Here is a 22,620-nt window from a genome sequence, read left to right on the forward strand (position 1 = left end):
GGGAAACACAAGCTACCACTGCTTATTTTGGTATGCTAGGAAGCTGAGGTTACCTAATGATCCTTGAAAATTACTTATCTACCTGTTTTTCTTGTCCCTCACAAAGGACCTTAACTCTTGACCTGGGTCTTTTGTGTTCCTCAGCTCTTACTGGAGGAGAAGCGGTTAAAATCCACAGGCTTTCGCATCTCTTGGTACAGCTCCTGCTGCTTGGATAATGATGGCCCTGCCTGCCAGGATGAAAAGCACCATTTAACTCAGGGCTTCCTATGGGCACCAGGTTCTGCCACCATTCACACTGGATGAAGCCAAGGAACCAGGGGCAGCTGAAGAGAGGAGGCAGAAGGGACCCCCAGTTGTTGGTGGCTGCAAATTCTAGCCCTGGGCAGACCCATCTCTCTTATCACACTGAGCGGATGAAGAATTCGCTATGGCCATAAAAATCTCCCTGTGAATTTAGCAACTCCTGCAGCCGCTGCCTTAGAGCCTTGTGCGACAGTCCTGCCAGGACACTCCAGAGGCAAGGTGAGCCCTCACAGCTCAGACCTCTGCAGAGGAACAGAGCTGCAAGGAGAACCAGGGTGAGGATAACTGCTCACTGCTGTGGGCTTGATACCCCTGCAAGTACCTGATGGATGCTGCCCGGTGACTTAGAGGTGTGTTACATGAATCACTGATTTAAGTATTTAGGATGGATTCATTTGGTGCACAGGACACTGGTCTGAGGCTGAAACACCCAGGTTCAGCTCCTTCTACTGCCTTGCCTCCCCATATAGGGGAAGTTACATACACGTTCATGCACAGGCGCTTAAATTCGGGCTAGAAATGTGAGCTAGAATGTGTAATAGCCTCAAATAACATCATTTTATTGGCAGCTTCTGAAACAGAAGCCAGAAATCTTGAGTGTAGGTCTCCTGCTCTAAGCACGCATCTACGCAGGCTCTGCAGACGCAGGTTCTGCTGGAAGGTTTATTGAAGTCAATGAGCCTTGGGTTGGATCTCATTGCAAAAAGATAATCAAATATCATATTAACTCTTAATTCGGAACAGCATATTAAATTAGAAGCTCAAATTAACCTGAAACTGCATTTATATAATGAGAAGATTTAAAATCTGTGTATCATGAAGGTGGGAGAACTCGTAGCCAAAGCCATTCTCACCAGCCTTGAATGCCAGAGCTGATCTACCTGCAGCACTGCATTTCAGCCTATTCCCTAAGCCCTAAGCCTGGGATTTCCTCTGTGACAGAAGGATGTGTGGAAAATAAAGCCATCTCATACTTACCAGTATTAATCTGTCAAACACAGAGGGCTCTTACTAGCTAGACCCCAACCAATGCCAAGAACTGAAAAATCCCAGAGGATATTGAGAATCTGCACTGGCATCTCACCATCACAAATAGCCTCTTCCATTGGCGCACCAATCCTGCAACACAGATTTGCTAAAAACTGAAGGAACTCAGTCCTTGCTAGGATTAAAGTCTAAAACCACTCAGGTCTGAGCATCTCAAGCATTAAAGCAGTTTGGTACCCAAGTTTAAGGCCACCTCTAGCTGTGAATTTTATTTATTTCCTTCTTTGAGACTGTTCTGCTCTGTGCTAAATCTATCTTCTGACCACCTGGAGCATTTGAGAGTCTTGGCTGTGATGTTTGTCTGTTTAGATAGACTGTAAGTAGAGCTGGTCAAAAAATTTTGACAGAACAGTTTTTCACAGGAAAATGCAGTTCTCTTGAAATTGAAACGTTGCATGGGAACATGTCAATTTTGACAAACTTTTTTATGTTTAAAGTGTCAAAACAAATCATTTTGATTTTCTCTCTTCACTTATACTGAAATGTTTCATTTTGAGGAGATAAACACATTATTTTTATGTTGTTTCAATTAATTTGTTTAGACATTTTTACATATTCTGTATTGTATTGATATATGTTTAAAATATACTATATATTGCATAAAGTACTTGATGTTGTTTTATTTATTGTACGTTATCATTATACAATATTAAATATTTCCCATAGCATTTTAGTGCTTTAGCACCACAGAAACAGAAGATATTGATGATCTTAAATTATTATTGCTTTTGAATTTTTAGGCCATAAGAGCTTTGTGGGAACACGGTTCTCATTCAAACTGGAGCTTAAAAGAATACAACCATGAATCAAAAGGCAAGAATTTCCCAAGGAAATAGCATGTCCATTTTCCAAGCAGCTTTGTCAGCTCAAGGACTGCAATAGCACAGCTCCACTCCCCTCTGCACATCAGAAAAACAACTTCTCTGCTTGTTTAAAAAAAAAAAAAAAAAGAAAATTCAGATTTTTCCCAGGGTAGAATTTGGGTGAAATGTTTTCATGAGCATCAGGGTCTGAATACCATTGACCTCCTGGGGCCTTTGGCTTCCAAACCACTTAGGTACTTTTAAAAGATATATTCCACCTCTTTCTTGGAAGTCGACCTGATTTATTTTTTTTTCTTATTTTAAACCATATTTTTGCTCCTCCGTGTGTAGCAGAGGGGAATTGCTACCCATGAATTTGCGCCATCAAGTCTGCGTGGGTGGTGGTAAAAATGGGTTGAAAAAAAGGGCAAGGCAAGTGGCAAAAGGGAAGGAGAGAACGGCGGTGTGGAGCAGAGCCTGTAATGAGGCAACTCTATTGATTTGTCATTTCATGGATGAAAATGTCCCCAACGGCTCCTGTGCATTCACTGCAGTTCGATAAGAGATTGAGGGCAGCAGGTCTCGGTACCGAGGTCCGCGCGCTGCAGGGCTGCCAGTGCCCCTTTGCAGGGCTGAACGCGAGAGGACAGAGAGTCCATTTTAAGCGTACGTGCAGAGAACAATGTACACAAAGGCAGGGCCCTGTGGCCCTATTACAAGGCTGGGCGTGATGGTGGATGGAGCAAGAGGCACGGCTATGCATGACCACCCTCGTTTCCCTTCTCCTCCCTTTCATCAGGCTAAAAGAAAGTTTAAATAGGCAGGAAGGGCTGCTCCTTCCCATTGCAAGGCTGCCGGAACCCCTCGGAGAGAGGGGTTAGTCCTGAGCACCGTGTGGGCTTCGCAGGGGTGAGCGTGGTGTTCTGTGCAATGGGAATAAAAAGAAGCATCCCCAGTCTTTGGAGGTTTATTTAAAGTAGCGGGGGGCTTTTCTGTCTGCTTTTCCTCTTAAAGGGACGTGCCTCTACCGCCAGGCACTGCAATTTGAAATCTGAATTCCCCCACGCAACGGCTCCAAGTGCACCTCTGCATGCAGATTCGCCTGGTTATCCACTGTTGCTCCAGCTGGCCTGTCACTATAGATTACAGCTTTTTGCTAATAGTGAGTACTGCTGTAGTCTGAGACTTCCATTAAAAGCTGATGTTTCCACCTCCCCGCCCCACAAATGGCTCCATCCCAGCCAACATTTCTGTACACGTGGCCTCATCTCTGGGGTGGGAAAGGAGAAAAGTGCCTCAATTTGTTTCTGTGTTAGGCAACAATGGAACAAGTTCAAGGCAGAAAAAGATGTTTGAGGATGATGAATTCTGAAATCTGTGGATTATTTACGTTAAAGTTGATCTTCTCCCTTGTCATCAACACATCCGTAATACTGTAGCCCCATCCCTCTGACAGCAACAGTACAACCGAGCACTGAACTACCCCCTGGAAGAGTCCTTGAGGGAAATGCTTCATTACTCCAAGCCACACTGTGGTGTCTCTTTGGAAAGGAGGAATGTTCCTGCAGGGAGAGATTGCCCATCCATGCCAGACACTGCAAATCATTAGCCCTTCATTGCCAGAGGATTTGAAGGCTGCTGACAGATGAAAAAGAATTGGCATGGACACTTGACCTTTCTCCATTGCCAGGAGGAAATCATTGACCAGGAAGAAGAGTACATGCTCTGCTAGACTCTACAAAGAGAGGGAAGAGGGTCTGGAAGAATTCAGAGCTATTTGTAAAACAAACACTGCTGCTTCAACACAGCCTGTACAGTTGGCCAGTGTTGCCATCACTCGTGGGCCTGCTGAAGGGGTGACTTCCAGTTTGGCATGTGCCAGGTGCCATCACAGCTCCTGCTCCAAAGGGGACATTCAGAATGAATGCTTAGAAGACCTTCTTGTAGATGCTAAAAGATTCACACCTTTTCAGGCTGGGAACAGGACAGGACATGTTAAAATGTAGTTTACAGTTTCATTGGCATGGTGTCCTGCCAAAGAGAGTGAGCAGTCCCCTCCACCACTGCTGACTTCTGCTAGATTTCTCCCACTGCTTGACAGATCCTACATGTCTCTGCAGCCTCCCAAAGTGACTCTGTCTGAAAGCAATCCAGAGCAGGTGTCACATTTGTTTCTTCAACAGCCTGACTCCCAGAAAGATCCTGTGAAATCAGCTGGCCAAATCCAAATCTGAAAAACACCTCCATCGTTGGTCATGATTAATTAATTCTGCTTCGACATTCCCCAGGACACCTAGCAGCTAGTCAGAGCTGTGGAGAAAGAGACACTGCTGTGGAAAAGGAATAAACAGACTTTCCTCAATTGCAGCCATGGAATTAGATGATAAATAGCTAGCTAGATAAATAATTTTCTGTGAGTGGTAAATCAAATGCAGAACAGGAATGCAGCTAGCTGGCTTATCCCTGTGAAATCAAAGGTGTTTGGAAGGAGTTTCCAAAGAAAGAATGGTATTTAGAGTCTACTGTGCTCATGAAGACATAGCCTGAAGTTATCTATCATGTCTAATGTGACTGTTTACAGTGACAGACAGCCATTCTTGGACATTTTATTCTTGGTATAATATTTTTGGACCAAAGCAGCTCGAGGAAGCTTCCTCCTAATTTACATCTCTCTTTTCTCCCTCCTCCTGCCTGGATTGCAGACTAGACAACATCTTTGTTCCCACGGTATCAACATGGTTTCCCCCCACCAGCTGTTGTGCGCTTGGCCTGTGTTCCTCAGGGAGCTATAGGTGTCAGCCCAACGTATGGATTCTTCAGCCTCTTCTCCTATCTGCCCCTTAAATGCTTCTCCTCCCTAAATCCATAGGCTCTGTCCAGATTTGTCCATTAACCACACAACAGAGGCTCCAGTGACAAAAATGTTATTCTGCAGGACTTGAGGAAGTCGGCAGGAGTTCCAGCGACATCCTGGATTCAGGTACCGACCCTGTGATGTGCATTGTACCAAGCAGATGGCGGTCTAATCCCTGCCAGCATGCAATGCCCAGCGTGCAGAGAGCACCCGTAACCCCTGTCTGATTGAATATGCATATTTGCATCTGATTTTACTCAAGCACTAGAAGTCCCTGCACACAAACTCGTAGAGATAAATCATATGCGAGACGTCCGCGTTTGAGGCCCTGTCACAGCAATGAGAAGGAATCTGCTGGTTCCCCTTCACCCACACATCTCCCCGTCCTGTAAATCCCTGCTCTCCTTTTGGCTCCTGTATCCCTGAGGATACAAGTCCCCCCTTTCAGATATGCTTATGCTCTCCTCCTTAGACATTCGGTTTGGACTCTGTGCTCCCACTGCAGTGAGGGTTTCCGAGTGTACAGATGGTTCCTCTGCCTTCCTGCACACCCTCACCTGGAGTCTGAAATCAATTCAGATCACCCCCTTCCCTGCCTCTTTGCTAGTCTTCTCCTTCACCCACCTTGCTCCTTCTTTATCCATCACAGCAGGCACAGCCAAGACACATTATTAACACTTGCCACTTCGTTAGGAACCTTCTACAGGAGGGGAAGAGAAGGAGAAAAGAGGAAAGCGTGCAAAAATGGAGAGTAAGGAAAGTTGAATTAAAGGAAGAGTAACAAAGAATTGAAGGTGTGAATGAGAAAGTGCAGGAGTAGAAGAAGTATGAGAAAAATCTAATGGGTGAGAAAGAGATTTATAATTAATCCACAGTCTAGTGAGAGAGCGGGGGAATGGAAGTCAAGACCATAGGCTTCCCTATATGCTTCTGCTACAGATTTACTCTGTAACTTCAGACAGATCTTATTTTCTCCTTTTATCTCCCACTGCTGTGTATCCTTTGAGTATATGTTTTTTGAGGTATGGATTGCCTTTAACTGTGTGTAGCATAAAGGAAACTGCAATCATAGGCACTAAAGGTGCGAGACATTATTGTTAACACATACTAAAATTAGGCACAAAAAAGTGCTTGGGGATTGACTGACAAAGTTTATTAATTCAGGTTGAATCCATTAGATAGTTACTGACAAAAAATGGGATGGGAAAAATTTAAAAGAATCAAAGTACATGACTTATTTCTTAAGTTAAACGCTCCATATTGAGATGTTTACAAAGTGGATCTAGAAGGAAAGGGAAAAAAAAAAACAAACAAAAAACAACTAAAAAAAGTTAAATAATACAGTTGAGAAAAAAATCTATGCATTTCTGCAAAATTTGAAGTTTTGAGGTGATTTTCTATTCTCCTTTCCTTCTAGTCCTACATATAAAAAAGTATTTTCATTTTTGCCCCCAATCCCAATTATGTTTGAATTGCTAAAATTATTTTTTTCCCTTCATTTTTTGTTTCAGAAGCAAACTGACCAAAAAAAAAAAAAAATCATTATTCACCTATCCCTACGAGGAATTACAATAGCTGTCTGTCAGATCTTCATAACAACATGAGGGATCTCAGCAAGGCTGAGTTTCTGTGAGTTTCTTAAGCTGATGATTTTCATAGTCCTTTGCTCTCTTCTAGTCTAAACCTGCATTCAACAGAGAATTTAAAGTTAAATAATTAGATTTACAGAAAAATAAATGAGCAAATCCTTGTGTCAAAAATGAAAGAAAAGTTCCCAGGAAATAATCTGAGACTGGATTTACTTTTTCCATTAGAAATTGCCATGTAATGCTGTTTTATTTTAAGACAGTCACACCATCCCTTTTTACCCTCTATTTCTCTGCATTTTTTCTTTTTGCTTCTCTTGGCTCTCCTTTTTTTTTTTTTTTTTTTTTTTTTTTTAAGCACCACTATCTCTAACATGTAACCAAATAGGCGTGAGGTCCCTACAGGAAATTGGAACGTGTGAGGTCCAAGTGCATCTGACATTAAGCAAAAAAAAAGGCATAGCTCCCTGCAATCAGCCATCCCTGATTCGAACCACCGAAGTGCACTCTGAGTGAGACACAGACACGCAGGGATGGGAACAGCATGTACTGGGGATCCTGCTCCTCAGGCTTCGTCTGGCATCCATTTCTGCATCTGATCTCTCAAGCGTAGGACCCTGCTCACAGCCACCCACTGGCAATCTCAGTCCCAGAGGTATTTAGGGAAGCATCACCTGCTTAGTTTCCTGCATCCAGTGGATTTAAAGAAAATTAGGCACATATATAGGAGTTAGGCATCTAAATATCTCTGGGTGTTTCTATATGGTCAAAGAACTTGGCTCCTGCATTCCTTAGCCATAAACATTGCATTTCTATTAGTTTGCTTTTGGGGTTTCTTCAGGAGGAAACAAGCTTCCACTCAGAAGAAACCCAGTTCTGGGTATATTTTGCTTTATTAACGTCAGTTGTGGGCAATATGAGCAAGCACAAACCCTCCAACGGCTTATTGTCATCTTCCACAGTCCTTCAGCGCTGTCCCAGAAGACACTGCACACTCAGACACTCTGCAAGTGCACACGGGGCGTGTAAATGCATTCTGAGCATCTTACCCAAAAAAATACTGCATTATTGAGCTGGAAATCAGCCCTCATATCTTTTCAAGAGCCTGGAATTTTAAAATTACACATAAAAATAAAATCCAGAGTATATCTCAGCTCTCCTGTTGATTTCCTTTTCCCCAGCTCCAAATCTTATTTATGGAGGTCTGCAGAGAAGCAGTAATGCTGTGCGAGGGCAGCAGAGTGTGTATTTGTCCCCAGCCCTTCTGTCCACCTCTATTATGGCACCTGAGGGAGGGTCATGCCCCCCGCATCACAGAAGTGTCCCTGTTATCTGAGACACGAAGGGTTTGGGGACTGTATTTCGCTGGTCTCAAGGCTCTACAGAAGGAGCTCCCTTGGAGGAAAAGCAGTGAGAAAAAAAATGCCACGGGCAAAATTTCTGTCTTCAAACTTGAAAACAAACAAAGTAATGAGAAGCACTGCAGGAGAATCCACTGGTAGGAAGGACTTATCAGCCTCTCTTGCTCTTCTTTTTAATGTAAGCAGCTTTATCATTAATTGCTATTTAGTGCAAATGCTGAAGTTGGTAAAAAGGCTAATATGCTGCACTGAAACGGCAGTCTTGATTCGGGCTTCTTAAAGCACAACGTGTGCGTGTGTGTGTGTGTGTGTGTTTGTGTGTGCGCACATGCACGCTTGCACACTTCATCGTGTGTGTAGTGTAAGTAAAAGCCCCATATCTGTGTGCAAGGGAGGGAAACGGATTCAATCAGCATATTCTTCCCTTACATATTCCAGTAAAAGCCAACTTCATTAGTGGTCTTAGGCAATGACAAGAGAAATTAATTCAGGCCAGATTTCTAAACGTTGCGCCATTTTGCTGGGGTGGAAGGGAGATAGATGCAATCCAGTGCTGCTTTTGCCTAGCACTGGAAATGTAAAGACACAGCACTGCTCAATGCCAGTCTTCGGGGGGCTATATTTCCTGAGGACACAGGTTGCTGAATTCTTATAAAAAATACAGATTTTTCTTCATGCCAAACTTGTAGCCGAGTTCCCTGGGTGGTTCACTTCCACTGTGTGAGCTGGAGGGCTCAGAACTGCAGCACTGACTGTAAGAAATTCAGCTCCTATGCATGGAAACACATGCATTTAAAAAGCTCTTCTGAAAAATATCAGTCTAAGTGACCTGCCCAAGGTCATATATAACAAGTCGGTGACAGCATCAGGATTGAACTAGCTTGCTACAGCGCTGCTTTATTCACACGATGCTGTTGCATCCCAAAACAGCCGCTGCTCCCGGTCTGCTGCTACCTTCCACTCCTTATCACAGTCTCCTTAGAGACACATCTGTCCTGTGCTCCGTAAACCATAATATACCTATAGTCTTTTATTCACTATCCATCACCATGCAGTTTTATTACAGATCCCTGAATTATCCAGCCTAGTCTGCAATCTACTTATTCCTGCCAGCCATTCTCCCTTTCGACCCTCGCCTCACCTTTCAGCCTTGTCAGTGTTTTAAGTCTTCCAGGTACTCGAAATGCAGGGACAATTCTCATTCCCTGGGGAAAATCCAGCAGAATTTCACTGAGTCCAGTCTGCTGGTCTCTCTCTCTCTCTCTTTTTAAATGTAGGTGGTTGGAAATCAGAAACTAGCACTGGTCTCTGCAGTCACATTTCAACCAATCCTTCAAGAATACTAACTCATAACTGCCATTTTAAAGCTCTGATCCCCATTCTTGCCATCTATAAAATTCTATTCCCCTCCTTTCTCTGCTCCTTTCATCAGAAATCAGTCTTCCAATAATGCAGGTAAACTGCAATCCTACCTCACAGCTTTTTTTTTTTGCATGCATCTTTCTCATGCATTTTGCAGAACAAAAGCTCCCTTGTCCATCCTTCCCCTTTCCAGCCAAGCCTGTAAGCACAGTAATCATCACACCTACAAAACACCTCATCGGCAGGCTTGCACCCGCAGGTCACATCTCTCTCTTGTTTGCAATCCAGGAAGCCAAGGAATCATTTGTCCCGATGTGGCAATTCGTCTCAGCATTCACACTTGCCTTGCCAGTGAACTTTGTGTTCCTACCTGCCAGCTCTCCCCTCCCTCCCTCCCAGCCCATCACACATCTCTCTCATCTAGTATATATGCTTTCCTCACAGCCATCAGCTTTTCATTCTTCCCACCTTTCTGAAGGAAATCCAGTTTTATTACCTGTCTCGGCCTCAGTGCAGAAAACCGTGGAAGAGTAGTCTCCTCTCTGCTCACCTAGAGATGCTTATGGCCACTGGACGTGTGGCCTTCAGCAAGTGTCACCTGCCAAAGCTGAACACCCCTGTCTGTTTACGACAGCCTGTTCTCTCTTCACCTGAACGTCTGTCTTCAGCAACAGCAAAAAAATGGCTGATAGGAGAGGAAGAGTATGGAGAAAGGCAGGTTCCTCCTTCCTCCCACCAACATGGACCCAGCGATGGTGGAAGAGCATGGGCAGGATGCAGGACTGTGCCCAGCACATGGCAGACAGGGTGGACCTCTGTCTGGGGGAGGCACCTTGGGACCCTCTGCTGCGGGGGGCTGTGGCACTGGAGAGGAAATGTGGGGAGAGGAGATGGGACACTAATGGGCTCCGTAACTGATCTCTCTCCACTCTGTCACTCCTACAAGCCTAGTTTGGTTAAATCTCTAGATTTAATGCACCCAGGCATTTATCTCTGACGCAGCCTTCCTGCGTAAGCTTGGGCAAATTCTTTAAGGTGACATTTTACAAACACCTTGGAGGCTGATTTTCCAAGTGTTCAGCATATCCCACTGTGATATTTAGGGTCCTGTTTTCTAAAATGTTCTGTTACCTTCCCACCAACTGCTTTCAAAATCTGTCAAGGCCAAGCCTGAGCCCCTATTCCTGCAAAGTGAAATGCTTCCACTGACTCTAATAGGATTTCAATTGATCCCTGAGCCTTGTGCTGCACTTTCTCTGGAACTGAGCAGAGGTGACGCCATTCCCTGCTTCTTTTCCTCCTCCTCTGTCTGGACTGCAGGCCCTCGAGGGCAGGGAGCTTGCATCTGCACAGTACCTGGCACTGGAAGACTCCAGGCTCATTTGAGCTCTGCACCATCCTGCAGATAACAGTGGTGATAGAGGAAACTGAAACATGCAGCTCAGGGTCATTGCCGCTGCTTATAACCACCCATTTTATGTCCTACTTCAATATCTGCTGTAATCAGTGAAATTACTTTTGTGGGAGTTGACACAGAAGAAGAGATTGTTGGATTGATATTCTGTCTGGCATTGATGAAAACCTTTTTATAATACCTTAATCCAGCACCCACAGAAGCAATTTGCTAATCTCTTGCTGACATAGCTTCTAGCAGGATCGACCATATCCAGTCATATTACCTGGCCAACCATATTATGTTCTTTCTATGCAGAGAGAAAATGTCCTTCCTGACCCCAGAAGATGGTCAGCTTTTGCTTTGAAGCATGAGATCTGATTACCATTGTCCTAGATTGCAGAGCTGCAAATGCTATTAATTGCTACAAAGTTATGTAGCCTTTTACACTTCAAATCCATCCAGACTTTCATCTCAGCGACATCCTGCAGCAGGGAATTGTGTAGCTTCACTATACACTGAAGAAAGGACTATTTCCTTTTAATTTGCTTTAAAAGTTGTGCCCTTTAATTTTGATGTGTCCCCTTGTTCTTGTATCATCAAAGCGTTAAAATGCTTCTGATCACTTTTCATTCTAACCTTCATATACTTTTGTACTGGAACCCAAATGTCCCTTCTTACTCCTAGCTTTCCCGGACTAAATAAACTATTATTTCCAGACTTTCCTTATTTAACTTGTTAATATTTGTAAAGCCATTTAAAATATATTAATATGGTTCAATTATAATATCACTTCTATTTTCCATCCTTCCTTTTAATGTCTCAAGTATCCATCTAATTTGCCATCAATCTCCATTGATTCTCCCTCTGATGATAAGTAAGTCTTTATAATATCCCGGGGAATATTTCTTCTGCTTTCCTGGCCAGCATTTTGGAACAAAGAAGCTGAACTCCGGCAGATCATAAACATGATTCACTCTGCACTCAGCATGTGTATGGATTTGCTGTTGCTTAGACTTTGATCCTGGAAACAGGTTTCATTATGTCCATGGGACTGTAATTAAAAATTTGTCTATGTGAATCAGGTTGCAGAATCAGGCCCTTTGCAGTCATGATTGCACTGGGTCAGCGACACTTGAGCACATGTTTGAAAGCAAGCCTGTATCTGATATCCTTTGAGCAATAGCTAAGCACTCAATTCCATACCCTGCAGAAGCGGGGCCTGCATGCCATTTACACAAGGGGTATGATTTGATGTCTATCCATTCACAAACAGAGGAGAGATGGACAATGGGAAATGGTTATTCACTCCTTCTCTTGCTCATAGAAAGTTGGAGACACCCAAGGAAATTGCGTGGTACCAGATCTAAAAAATCCCAAACAAAATACGTTTGCATGCAATCCATAACTAATTCCATTACTGCAGAATATCGTGAAAACCAAATGCATAAAATGACTGAATAAAGAAACAGCCATCGCCACAAGAGCTAGGCTTCCTGGTGACACTGTCAGTCCTGAGACAACTACTGACTTTGCATGTCCCCCAACAGCTGAAATGTTATCCCAGCAGTGATAACACTCATCCATGCCTTTCTGATCCCTTCCATGTCCTACTGGTTTGGTTAGACCACTTGTCAGTTTTTCCCAGTCTTAATAAGGCCCGATTCAGCTCCATCACCAAAACGTATCACCCCTTCCTCCATGTCACCAGCAAATACCCCGAGCAACACATCCAGTTCCAATCACTGTCTTTTAACATTAACTCTTCTCCCCCAAAAAAAGCAGAGGATTGATACACGTGTATCTCTAAATGCACAAAAAGGATTTTATCCAAATACTTAGGAGAACTCAAATTACTGCTATTAGGTTACTTTAAGCCAGCAGCATACAAATACTGTGGGAGAATACTAACTGGTGGCTTTTCCCTGGCTGATTAGATTTATCTATTCACTGGCCTAAAATATGGTATAGCAACCCACCATCATTTTCAAATACTTTATAGTTCTCTTTTAAGAGAGTGGAAATGGCAGATAAACACATTATCAGCATTCTCAGGCATAAAACAGCGAAGCCTGGAGTTGTTTTGCAGAAACAACTCTGAATCTGGACGACATGACATAAGCAATTCTAGAAATAGCTGCTGGTCTTAAGGCTACGTTACATGTATCCTCGTTGCTGCTTTTTTATCTCCACTCACAATTTTAGCACAAACATTATGCTGTCTTTGTTAGCTCTTTCCTTTGACTTTCTCAGTATTTCTCAAGCATTCTTCAGTCTCCCCTTGTACCTTGTGAGCTCTTCCCACTCCCTCAAAACACACCTTTGATTTTGACTGCAAATCTCCCCCAGCACAGGCCAGTGTGAGAAATGTCTGGAATAACTCTACCAACCTCATGTTCTAGGCAAGGAGGTGGTCTTAGCCAGGAGGGACCCACAGCCACATATGTACCCCAGCATATGTCTGAGGGCTTCGCTTACCCGCTCACCATCTGTACCTCCGTGAAGAGCAGTCACATGCCGAAAGCAGCCAGGCTGCTCCGGCACTCGTAGCCCGCCTCACTGCTGTCCCTTGCACTGATCCCAGAAGTCCAGCTAAAGATTCACACCTGCTCGTCCTGGTTCTCTGGCCTGCCCTGAATCGTCACCCTCCTCCCTAGGGTCACAGTTCATTTTGTTCCGTCCTTCCTTGGTTAGTTTTGGTTTCTGTGTAATTTTCTAACTATTGCTCCGAACTATTGAAGAAACTTCTTTTATTTATTCTTCTGGCCCTGCAGCCACACCTGGAATGTACTGCCCGTGCAAGGCAATGGTTTTTAAGCTCACCCTCCCCGTCTTCTACCCTGCTTAGCAAGTCAGCATCCACAACTGCAAGGATAAATTACCACAAAGGTCTCCAATGTTAGCAATGTATCTGACAACCTCATACGCAGCTCCAGCAGGGTAAAGAGATGGCTAAATAGGATCAGTTGTGCCAACTCAGGACTTCTGGCCAAAACTGCATCCAAAATCATGATGGACACAGCAGAGTCTAGAGCACAGGCCAGGTTCTAAATCACACTCTAAATCAAACCCTAAGAAAGAGATCCTCACTCACCATGAAGCCAGTTAACTCCCCTGGCTTCGACAGGCTGTGATGATTTACAGCAAGCGGTTCCAAGCTTTTCACAGGTACTCTCTGTACAACATATTTCAGCTGTAATATGCATAGATATAAAAGTCCAAGCTATAAGAAGACCTGTCATAAGGCTCCAGGCTTTATCTTCTATAACCACCAGGTGAAAGAGTGCACCTTCCATCAGGATAGCCATGAGACAGGTCCCAAGCATGACCAGACTGCAAGAACCAGAGCTACTCTGCTGGAAATTGGACAGTATGGGACAATGGATGCAAGTGTGAGAGCTCCCTCTGCTCCTATAGTCTGTTTTGATTTCCAGCAAAAAGCCCTGGAGCAAATTGTTTTTTTCTGGAGCTTCTCTTATGAATGAGAACCTCTCATAGCTTGGTTTGCAAGCTTTTGTGTCACTGCTTGGTGTGTGTCATCCCAGATCTGGCTTTGTTATAATTTGTGAACCTCTGGGAGGAAAGATGTCACTGTGATGGCAATACTCCCCTGAAGACTGCCCACTGCTAACACACAGGGAGAATTTTTTCTAGGGCTTGAAAGCTGTACTGGTGCTCCTGGCACCTGGGTTTCTACCTCTGCCCAGCATTTCTATCACCAATATAAACAGTGGACAACAACAGTATGTGTCTGGCAAAGGCCATTCACTCTGTCCTCCTCTGGAGGCCACCATTTGAAGCTGGTTTAGATTATTTGCTACCATCAGTTGCTGCTGCACTGACTTACTGTTATTTCTATTGCCACTGTAAGAGGTGATCCATCAGCAGCGCAACTAGTTGTTTTTCTGAAATGGGAGCAGGGAATCGTGTGGATGAGAGTTCAAGCATCGGGGAATGTTCTGTCAACACCTAGAGTCAAGCCATCACCAGAGCCGCAGGGGCACTGGTGCCGCCATGGGTCCCAGTCTCACCCAGCACTGCGCTTCGAGCCGGCCTGTCAGCAGACGCGGCCACGGCTGGTGCATAGGTGGGCTCTGTCAGCTGCGCCTTGTAGGCAACAATAAAATGGATGTAGAGCACATGACTTCAGAAGAACAAATAACAAAAATAAATAAGCGTCTTTCTCTCTCTCCTGCGATGCTGCTTGCAGGTCCTGCTTCAAGGCTGCAAGAAAACAGCTCACTGAGCGGGGGGCCACAAAGGTTTAGACATGTTGTATTAAACCCCCCGACCCAACCACAGAGGGAATCCTGACTCTTAACTCCTTCTCAAAATGACGTTTATGCCCAATTTATGCCACCTTCACTTAGGATCTGATCCAGCATCCCTGAAGTAAACTTGAGTCCTTTAATTGTCTTCAGCTCAGTCTAAATCAGCTGCTCCTCTGATTCCTGCTCTTTTTCCTGTTCCTCCCTCTCACTAGTCCTAGCACTTTTTCTCCCCTGAAGCAGTACAGCTTAGCCCATCAAGTCAGCAACAGCTATCCTACGCCTACTCTTGAACCCTGGTGAATGTCACCTCATTTGTCTAGTCCAGCGCTGCCCATATTTCACTCTCTCCAGACAGAAGCATCCAGTAGATATATCCAGTTTCCTTCCCCAGGCCTCTCTGCTTGATACTCTTCCCCTCTTCCTCACCGATTACAAGCCGCAAGCCTGCTGCAGCCCTGTCCTACCCAGCTCCAGTCCCACCAGGTCGGCTGGACGTGGCAGTGCAGAGGCACAGCAAGCGGGGAAAAACCTCCCCTGGCATCGGGGAATGCTCTGGAGCATCGCACAGGGCTGGGAGGAGACGTTTTGCCCTAACACAGCTCAGCACCAGTCAGTAGCTCAGCATCCTGCGCCGGACGGCAGCCATCTTCCAGGCGAGAGGAAGAACGGCAGGATCGGACCATGGTCCGTGGGTCTGTTTAGATCTCTCTGAGCAGGAATATTCTCCCTTTCTGGGAAGCCGCTCAGCGTGGCCTGGAAGGAAATGGGCCAAGGTCCTTACGGTTGTTAAAAATCTCGTGATACTTTAGCAAGAGGGATGGTGTAAATCAAACCACAGGGCACAAGCTACCTAACTCCGGGTAATTTATATTCTGCCTCACTAAGTTCATCTCTGCACTTTCAATGCATGAAGTGATTTTTCACTTCCCCTGTAGTATTTGCTGGCACGGAAAAGCTGCTGGGCTCTGTCCCAGAAGTAGCTGCATTTCATCACCGGGCAAAAGATTCCTGCATGGATGGGGCCAGATCCTCAGCAGAGCTCCCGCCCGCCCCGGCGGGTTTGCAGCGGGCAGGATCCGGCCCCGGCCCATTCAGCTGCACCTGGGCTGCCTGGAGAAGAGGAGCCCTGTTGTTATTTAGCGTTCACCCCCCCTCCCGCCCCCGTATTATTATTAGCGCTTGGCTCCGGCTCCGCGAGGCCGGGGCAGGCGAGCGGGGGGGCGGTGTGGGGAGGAGGGGGGAGGCGGGCGAACACACCCCCCCCGTCCCCGGCTCCGCGCCGTTCCGCGCCGCTCCGCGCCCCGGCGCTGCGTGGAGCCACAGCGCCCCCTCCTGGGCCACGGCGGCGCCGACCGCTCCGCCGCCGCGGAGGGGCTGCGCGCTGGCGCAACGGGGCGCGGAGCTGCGCGGAGCTGCGCGGAGCTGCGCGGAGGGGGGGTGTCCTTCCCGCGGGGGGGTCGGCGGCGGAGCGTCTCCCTCCCTGCTTTTTCGTCTACGAATGTCACGCCTCGGGCTGGTTTTGGGGCTCTTCACCCTCATTTCTGATCTTTAGCGTTTTTTTTATTTTTAATTATTTTTTCCTGTCTTCTTAGCGCCTCTGCAGCAGCTGCAAACGCCGTGTCGCCAGAGAGCCCTGGCTAAACTCTACAAATCCACATCCCGCTCTGGAGGCGGGCAGGGAGAGGCGTTCGGATGCGCCGGTTCTGGACTGGAGGCAGTTTCTGCAGCGCTTCCCTGAGCAAGGCACCCAGAGCAGGCAGCGGCGCTTCTGCCTGAGCAAAGACGGAAGGATTTGGCTTTGAACTATTTCTGTTACACAGACAACAATGATTATTGTCTGCTGGCAGACCCATTCCTGCGTAGTGCTTAGCGTCAGCCTTACACATACTTCCAATGTAGTAAACAGTGGAGGTGAGGAGGGAACACAGATACACTCTCTGTCACCTCTTTTGGGACACCTTTTACCTATAGCAGGCCAATTCATCATATGTTCCTCCTTGCCAAAGTTTTAACGCAGACTTGAGCCGGGCTTATTATATTCCTGCTCTTGGAGGGGTGCACAGCCTCCTCACTAGGCCCGATGGAAAGAGGGGAAAGGGAGGAAGGTCAGAGGGGGATGCTGGTTAAATACATCTAACAGCAGTGACATCACCTCCCCTGCGCCCTTTCTGACTGAAGGGGCTTGCAAAGGCACGGGAGTATTTGTACTCTGAGGATGGGAGGGTTCTGCTCTGAACCAGGGTAAGGCTGAAGTGGAGCCTTGCACTGCGCGTGTTTTAGCTCTAGGTGCGTGTGCTCACATACACACTCGCGGACGAAAAAAGCAGCGTAACTCTGGCAGAGCACTTCCCATACTCACAGACTCCAGCTCTTGATCAGAGAGGGCACGATGGGTCTGGGATTGCCAGTGCTCCCCCAGCCATTCCCCGGTCCCCTGGCTGCTGCTTGTCTGTTCCAGTACTGGAACCATTACTGAGTCCTGGGAACATGCAAAGAGCAGTAAAACAAATGTGGACACACAAAATGTGACCAGGCTTTTTCTGCTGAGTCGCAAAGGGCTTTGGAGTCAGACAAACCCCAAATCGATGCCTGGGACTAACTACAAGGGAGAAGACTACGCTGGAGGAGCAAACACCTACTGACAGACCTGCAAAGACGACAGCATGAGTGTGCTCCTGTGAATATCCAAATGTTTGGTTTGAATAAAAAGAATATCAAAGCAGTTATTTCTGCATGTTACGGTGTGTGCTCATCTGTAGATCAAGTCTGTGTGTCGGAGTGCGGGGGAACTGCGGGGCTGCACAGCTTGAATAGGTGCTTGCATCCATGCGGGAGCCAGACCAAGATGCTGCGTTTAAGCGTGGGGTGGTCGGGGCGAGCCCCACGGCGTGTGTTTTGTGTGCTTAGCGTGTACATGCATGCGAGGCAGACCACGACTGCTCGTCTGTGCGGTGTGTGGGAGGGAGAGAGTCCAGGTTTGTCTGTCTGTCACTCACAAGCAGATCTGATCAATCTTTTTCCTTGATAAGGAATTTAAACAAATAAAAAAATCAAACACAAAAAATCCCAACCTTTCATATTTCTTACACCAAAGCCTCATCTCTTCTTTACTCACTACCTCCTCCTCTCACCATCCCCCAAATACTTCTCTACAACTCTTGGGAAAGCAGCTTTACTGCCATTAACAAATTATTATTATGCACCCAGAAGAGCAGCCAGAGTAAAGCATGAAGGACCCTTCTGTCCTGCCTGGTGCAGATGTCAATCACAAGGCTAAATTCATACATTAAGACTGCCAGCGGTTCATCTGCTGCTTATTTCTCTCCATGGAGAGGAGACTGCACCTAGGAAGTGACATCCCCTCCCCTTCCCCACTCCCAAGTCAAGGCACGGAGGGACTCTCCAAAGCCAAAACACACTCTCACACCTACAGATCTCTTCGGATCGTCGCGGGGTCTTTAGACCCAGGCTGTGCTGGACCTCGGGGATGATGTAATGGCGTGGAGATGCCCTCTGTCCCCCTATTCCCCATGGACTGGAAAAGGCAAAGTTATGCTCCACACCAGCCTCGCGAGCAGCGCTGAGAGCTGAGCCGGGGAAAACCAATCTCCTGCGCTGTGGGATGCAGCCCCCCCCCCCCGCCATCGCTGCCCTCCCCCGGCTCTGCCGCTGTCTCCCAGTCCCTACCAGAAGTAGAGGCAATCAGCCCAGTGTGGGATTCAAGGCGACAGACTTTCCTTTTCCTCCGCGATTTGCTTGTCACTTGCTAAAACGGAGCAGTGGATTAAGTGGAGATGACACCATCTCCTTGGGGACGGTCCCCCCCCTCCGGGATGTATCGATACTCCGGAATACAGATGGAGCCTGGCTACCTCCCACCCCCGCCTCGCCGCCAGCCCAGCCGAGTCGGGGGCTGAACCCCTCTTGCCGGGCATCCTCCGGGGGCTGCGTCTTGCCCCCGTCGGAACCAGCGCTCCCAGTCTTCCCACTCCTCCCAGTGCCGGCGAATCTCGGCCCCACGCTCACCACCCGCACGCACACGCAATCGCTAACCGGGCTGCGGGACTCCTGCCATCCACCCCCCCGCCACCCCCCCCACGTAACTCCGCGCTGCCCAGGGCGGGGGTACAACGCGGAAGGCGAAGGTGTGCGCGGCTGGGCGCGGAGAGGCGCCGCGGGGCGCGTTACACAACGCGGCCGAGGCAGGACGGGGAGCCCGGGGCAGGGACATCGCTGCAGCCGCAGCGCAGCGCTCGCCTTACCTGATGCTAATGTCCCTCTCTGGCGGAGATCGGGTCGCCCGTGGGTTTTATTCGGCTCGGTAGGAACTTGTGGGAGAGCTTCTCTGTCCAGCTCGCATACTGGGTGCTGGGCTGATAATGCAGGCGTGAAAATCCTGGGGCTCTAGCAGTCCTTTTCATGCTCAGACAGAAAATCCCCTTCCTTGATCCAGATCGCGGGCATTAAGGGCAGAGGCAAAAAAAAAAAAAAAATTCCTTTTTTTTTTCCCCTCTCTTCCTTTTCCTTTTTTTTTTTTCTTGCTTTTTTTTTTTTTTTCCCCCTTCCCTTATTCCTGTGCCCCCCCTCTCTTCTGCTGCTCAGTTCGTAGCCATCGGGGGAAGGAGCAGAGGCAGCAGGGAGAATGGAGAGGGGGTTAGAAATAAAAATGAAAAGGGCTCCAGGAGGGAAGCGAGAGGCTGGGCTTGCCACCGGGGGAGGGGCTTGGAGCGGTCTGGAGAGGATGAATGGGGAAGAGGAAAGCAGGGAGGAGCCCCAGCCTGGCCATTTTATTCTAAGAACTGTTTTGTACATAATTAGGGAAGAGGAGGGGCTGGGGGGGGGGGGGGGGGCAAAAAGGAGGGACTTAAGCTCTGGCCAGACGGAGCCTGGGCTGTGGGAAGGGAGGATGAGACCGGGAAGGGCCGCTGGACGGGGCTGTGGGGGATCTAAACTTGTCTGCCCCTCGGATTTGGGGAGGAGACTACATCAGGACAGGTTGCGATTCCAGGCATCCCCATTTAATTTTTTTTTTTTTTTTTCTCTCCCCCCCCATCTCCTCGATTTTCTCCTCACCGGAGCCAGGCAGCACGGCGCCCGATCCGCCGAGCCGGCAGCTGATGGCGGGGGGGTGTGGGGGAGTATGGGGGGGTGATGTGGGGAGGGCAGGCTGTCCCCCAGCCCGACTCCACACTCGGGGTGCCCCCTCCGCTCGGGGGGGCGGGGGAAGGAGTCGCCCCCCCCCCGCCCGGCCGTGCGGGCGCGGTTCAGCACCGCGGACAGCGTCGGCCCGGGGGGGCGGTGACGGGCCCGGGGCTCCGCCCCCCCCCGCCACCGGGAGAGCCCGGCCCAGCCGAGCCGAGCCCAGCCGAGCCGAGCCCAGCCGAGCCGAGCCCAGCCGAGCCCGGCCCAGCCGCCCCGGGAGGCAGCGGGCGGTCCCGGCGGCTCCGGGCCCGGCTGCTGGGGTGAGCGCGCCTGGCAGGGCCGGCGGAATTCCCACCGCTGGGCTCGGGGAAGGTTTGGGATGGGGAAGGCAGACGAGGGTGCCTCAAGGACATGACCCATCCAGCCCAATCCCGGCAGCTCAGCAAAGGCAGCCCAGCGTGGGAAGAGGGTTTAACAATTGCCGCCGATGTGTGAGGGTTCCAGCCAGGGACCCCTCGGAGAAGCTGTGCTGTGCTGACAGAAGGGAAAAAAAATCACCTTATGCAGGGTATATGGGGCGAGGAGGGCAATGGGAGACGCCCTCCTTCCATCCCCCTTCTCTGGCCTGCAAGGACACTCTGCCCTTCTCTCATCCATCCCCTGTGGCTACAGAACATTGTCTTAAGCTAAATCTTCAGTAAATCTTTCCTAAGCAGAATTAGAAGCTGTTTGGTTAAACTCCAGGCTGTTCCGATAGGGCTGAAGCTTAGCTTATCTCAGTTTCAGTGTACCCAAAGCTCCTGAGTTTTACTTTTTTCCAAGTGACTGTTCAGCTGCAAAGCACACTTCCTGGTAAGCCACCCCTGATCCTGTCACATCGGCTCAAATAAAAGGCTGAATTGATTCTCACAGATTGCCCTGGTACGAGGCCACAGAGAAGGCTTACATCATGGCAGAGGAGATTGAGGGATCAGGTCTTATATAGAACATATAAACAAGTGCAAAGCAACTTTTTTAAACAAATAAATGGTATTTGGGGTTATCAGTAGTGTGTTCTTTCATTGTGTTCTTGGCCTTTACCAGAAATGGAAGAGGAATCCTTCTGTCCTACGTGAGGTTGTTTGAGATCAAAGCAAAGGCTCCATGAACAAGCGCTGTAGTCACACAGGATTTACCGATTCAACTAATGCAACAATACTGGGTGTCTTTCCGCACCGCATCTGAGCAGGCTATTGTGCGATTGGGCCTAGCAGGATCTGGCACCACCCAGCCTGATATTTCATATTCCTGTGAAGCGGGAGTGAGAGAAAACAGGTAAGATGATACTCTTCAGGCACCCAAAGATCTCACGGACCTAGAGAACGACTCAAATATTCTCTACAAAGTAACACCTTCTTCCAGAAAGTAAGAGTCAACAAACTCTTGGGATCGGTGTCCTGCCTGGAAATAAGAATTGCTATCAATGTCATAAAAATAAAATAAGAGGAAAATATAAAACAAAGCAAAGACAGTAGTTTTGCTCATCATTTTCCTGTCCCAGAATGTTTTCTCTCTTTTCCCCCCAATTCATTCATACACTATTGCTGCCTCTTTCCCAAAAGCTTTTACTGTCTCTGTATCAAAAGAGGATTATTTGGTGCATTGAGTATTCAACATATTCTCTTACAGTATTGTTGTGTTCAATGAGCTTTGCTCATCTGAATGGACACTCACTGCATAGTCCACTGGTTTAATTTGCTGCTTTGGAAACCTAAGCAGGTTACAGCATATTTAGCTATGTGTCTGTTCTTATGTGTCAAAGATAAGGTTTCTGGATGCCATTTTTAAAAACAAAATTATTTCACTTCAGTAGCTTTCTCTTTTCAGTGGTCTCTTCTTTTAAGTCTTGGATATTTCAACTCACCTTCTCCCTGCAATGAACAAAGCCTGGATCTTCACCCCAAATCAGCAAAGCTCCATTGAACAAGAATTTCTATTTCTTTTTCCACTAAGCATTTTTTTTGATCTGTTAACAATTTCAGCATGTCCAATCCTCCCTTTTTTTCTTTTTCCTCTTTCAACAGTTGTCTTAAAAGCAATATTTAGATTTTTTTAAACTATAATATTCTTCCCATGAAGAAAATAGAAACTAGTCAATCAAGGGAGGATGTGAAGGAGAACAGAAATTCACAACACACATGCTGTAAAAAGAGAGTCTCCCATTTGCAAGCACTACACACACAAAAAAAAAATAAAAATTATGGTGGTGGCAAGGATGGAGAAACAGTATTTTGGACGGTCAATTAGAAGTTTAGGAAGACGTCACATGAAACTGAGAGATCTAGAAAGCAGAGAGAAGTGTCCATGTTGTTCACATAACAGCTGCCACTAAAATGAGCAAATGGGTTTCCACTGTGTGCTCCAAGTGTGTTGTGGGTGTGGGTTAACTACAGTATTCAACTACACACTGCACAGCTGCTTGCTTGCTGCCCACACCCCCCACTCCAGTGGGATGG

The 22,620-nt window shown here is 47.3% G+C and overlaps 1 protein-coding gene across 1 annotated transcript in view; it reads right to left on the minus strand.

Annotated features, from left to right (window-relative positions):
• BRINP1 (BMP/retinoic acid inducible neural specific 1) overlaps nt 1-19,620 on the minus strand; it is an 89,594-nt gene extending 69,974 nt beyond the window's left edge. The window contains exon 1 of the mRNA XM_074846419.1: nt 19,246-19,620. The gene's annotated coding sequence lies outside the window, so the exon portion shown is untranslated. The remainder of the gene's footprint in view (nt 1-19,245) is intronic.
• Between the last annotated feature and the right edge of the window lie 3,000 nt (nt 19,621-22,620).

The sequence above is a fragment of the Strix aluco genome, chromosome 20, assembly GCF_031877795.1.
Source record: "Strix aluco isolate bStrAlu1 chromosome 20, bStrAlu1.hap1, whole genome shotgun sequence".
NCBI lineage: Eukaryota > Metazoa > Chordata > Aves > Strigiformes > Strigidae > Strix > Strix aluco.